This window comes from Pteropus medius, unplaced genomic scaffold, assembly GCF_902729225.1.
Source record: "Pteropus medius unplaced genomic scaffold, Ma_sr-lr_union100, whole genome shotgun sequence".
In the NCBI taxonomy this organism is placed as follows: domain Eukaryota; kingdom Metazoa; phylum Chordata; class Mammalia; order Chiroptera; family Pteropodidae; genus Pteropus; species Pteropus medius.
This window is the reverse complement of record NW_024342474.1, coordinates 555,946-559,168: the sequence shown is the minus strand read 5'-3', so window position 1 is coordinate 559,168 and position 3,223 is coordinate 555,946.

Sequence of the window (3,223 nt, the reverse complement as noted above, 5' to 3'; positions counted from 1 at the left end):
GCATTGGACAGCTCATTATCCTAGACGTTTATCAAAGGTCTCCTCTGTGCCAGCCTGGCCAGGCCCACCTTCACCCGCTGAATCAGTAAATGCCCTGGAGGCGCATCTCCTACTGGAGGCTGAGGCTACCTGGTCATGGACGCAGTGAATAATAATAGAAAACCCGTTCAAGGTCAGAAGGGTGCGGCATAAGTGAACTTTATCGGCAGTAAGAAACGTTCGTTAGTTGGGGAAAGCTTTTCAGAAGACTAGAATGAGCTGTGTAATAGAAATAAGGATGATGAGGAAGGTGTTAGCAACCATTCCTGGAGGCCTTCATGAAGCAGTACTGCATGAGGGGCTAAATCATCTGAGAAAGGTGCGTAGGGGCCCAAAGAGTGTGAGCTCAGACTTGGCCGCTTGTATTTAAATCCAGGTCTGCAGGTATTTGCTGGTAACATCCAGCAAGTTTAGTTATCTCTCTGTGCCTCAGTTACCCCATCTGTAAAATCTGGATAGTAATACCTCAAAGGGCTCTGGGGAGGATTAGATGTCTTAATATTTGTAAAACAGTGGGCTTGGCACAAAGTAAGTAGTATGTATATAAGTGTTTGTTAGACTTCCTTTAGTCTTCCCAACATAGGAGTTTGCTGATATTTTCCCCATTTTACATACATAAAGGATCTCTCTAGGCATGAAAAAATGGAGACCAGAAAGGAATACATTTCTAAGTGTTTAGTTATAAGACTGTTTGGGGAAGGGCCACATCACAGATGCCTTCATGTGTCTTTCATCACTTCCACAGAAGTTGATTTCAGAAATGTGGTTTATCTGATTTTCTCCTCTTCCTTTCCTCTAGCTATTGCTCTCTTTTGGCACCTTGCCAAATAGAAGCGGTTATGGCATCATCTGACTTTCTAGCATTTTTGTCTGCTTTATAGAGAAGTAGGGCAAGGAGAAAAGATAAAGACCCTTGGCAAACACAGGTTGGAGGACTTCATTTTCTGTACTATTTCTGTCTTATGTTAATAAATAATGCAAACTGAACTGAATGTGGTCTTAACTGGCATAGGTGATTCATACATCATGTATGTGGATTTTCTGTGACAGATGCCTATCTCTCTTTTCTTTCCCCACCTAGCACATGACTTGTATGTTCTTGGAGACTGCATATTTATTCTACTATTAATCTCAACATAAAATAATTAGGAAGGGCATATCTTTAAAAGAAAATATACATTAAAACAATTTTTGGAATTACACAGAACTATAGATCTTCAATAACTTGAATAATTGTGGGTTCATCTTATACAGCTTTATTAGCTCTTTAGATACCAGCTGTTTTAATATGGATAATAGCTTATGTAAAGAGGACATTATTTCCTAAGTACATAGGAAAGAATTTGTTAGGAAAGATGTCTACAGTCCTCTGGCATTTTGACCAGAAAGTGGTATTGGTGCTAACCCATAATAGAAAGAAGAAGGAGGATAATGAAGATGTTTTATGATACACAGATAGTTTATAAAGTCCTTTCCAAGTCCCATTTTATAGGCCCATACTAGATGCAAGATATAAACAAAATAAATGTTAGAGTAAGTAATGCTAGTTTCATTTTGTAATGGTCTAAAACAGTGGTTCTCAGACTTAGCTGTTTTTTTAGAATCTCTTGGGAGCTAGATAATAGACAAACTACTAGCCTCTACCCCCAAAGATTCTGACTCAAGGTCTGTGTTAGGGCTTGGGAATCTATTTGAAATATTTTTAGCCTATTGGAAAACAGAATGAACTAACAAACATAGGTAACCACAGCTTTAATAAAAGGAGTGATCTTTTCAAAATATGCATTTGATCATGTCATCTCCCTACTTAAAATTCTTCTATGTGTTTTAATAAAGACAAAATCCATACACTGGCCCGCAAAAGCCAGCATAGTTTCAAATACTCCTTGCCTGTACCAGCCACACCTCTGCATCAGCCACACCTGCTAACTTTCAGATCTTCAAAAGTGTCCTATGTCCTTTTTGCTCAGGTTAATGTCTCTGTCTTTTATGTCTCTGCTCCCTCTCCCCACCAACACACACTATTTCCAGGGCCAGTCAGAGCATACTGCCCGGCATCTATGTATTGGGCACTCAAATATCTGTAGAATGAATGGCTATCTGAGTAAAAGGGAATAGTCAAGGATGGATACTGATACTAGTAAATCAATAGGGAGATGGGTTGAAGATTCAAGAGATTGAGAGAGTTCCTATGTTTTGAACTCCTATTTTTACCCTGAAGTAGAAGGCGAGGTGATTTATTTGCTAAGAGAAGAAGTAGGAGGAGGTGACTTGAGAAAATGGTAAAGGTTTGAAATAGGTGCTGTGAAAGATGGGAGACAGCTTACTGGAGACCCATTCACAAACACCCATTTAATATTTACTGAGTGCCTACTCTGTGGTCCACACTCAAACTTGCTGATCAGCGTGGAGGGTGGTTGCAATGGAAGATCATGAATTGGTAATGTCACCAGTCTATAATTTCCTCCCTCCAGGAGTACTCAGCTGCTTGGATGATTGAGCTAGAGAAAAGAGACAGCTGAAATAGTAATGGGTTGGAGTTTTGTGGAATAGAGATGATGGATGAACATGGAAGCAAGGGATTTGGGAGTCTGAATAAAAGAGGGTTTGTAGTCCAGGCCAAATAGAAAAGAAATGAATATAGAAGTGGCCTATTAGATTTAGAGAATATGGAAAGTCACTAAGAGGCTAGGGTTTCAATGAAGTTGAAGAAATGAGATGGTTGGAGATGTCAAAGTTGTATTTGAAGAAAACAGATTGAAATTTACTGGAGAGGATATGGAGAAATAGGAACCCTCATACACTGCTGGTAGGACTGCAAATTGGTACAGCCACTATGGAAACCAGTATGGAGGTTCCTCAAAAAAGTAAGAATTAATCTACCATATGATTCAGCAATCCCTCTCCTGGGTATTTACCCCAAAGACTTGAAAACTCATATCTGAAAAGATATTTGCTCACTGATGTTCATAGCAGCATTATTCACAGTGGCCAGGACATGGAAGCAACTGAAGTGTCCTACGATAAATGATTGTCTAAAGAAGCTGTGGTACATATATACAAAGGAATATTACTCAGCCATAAGAAGAGATAAAATAATACCATTTGCAACTACATGGATGGACCTTGAAATAATCATACTAAGCGAAATAAGCCAGAGAGAAAAAGTTGAAAATTACATGAT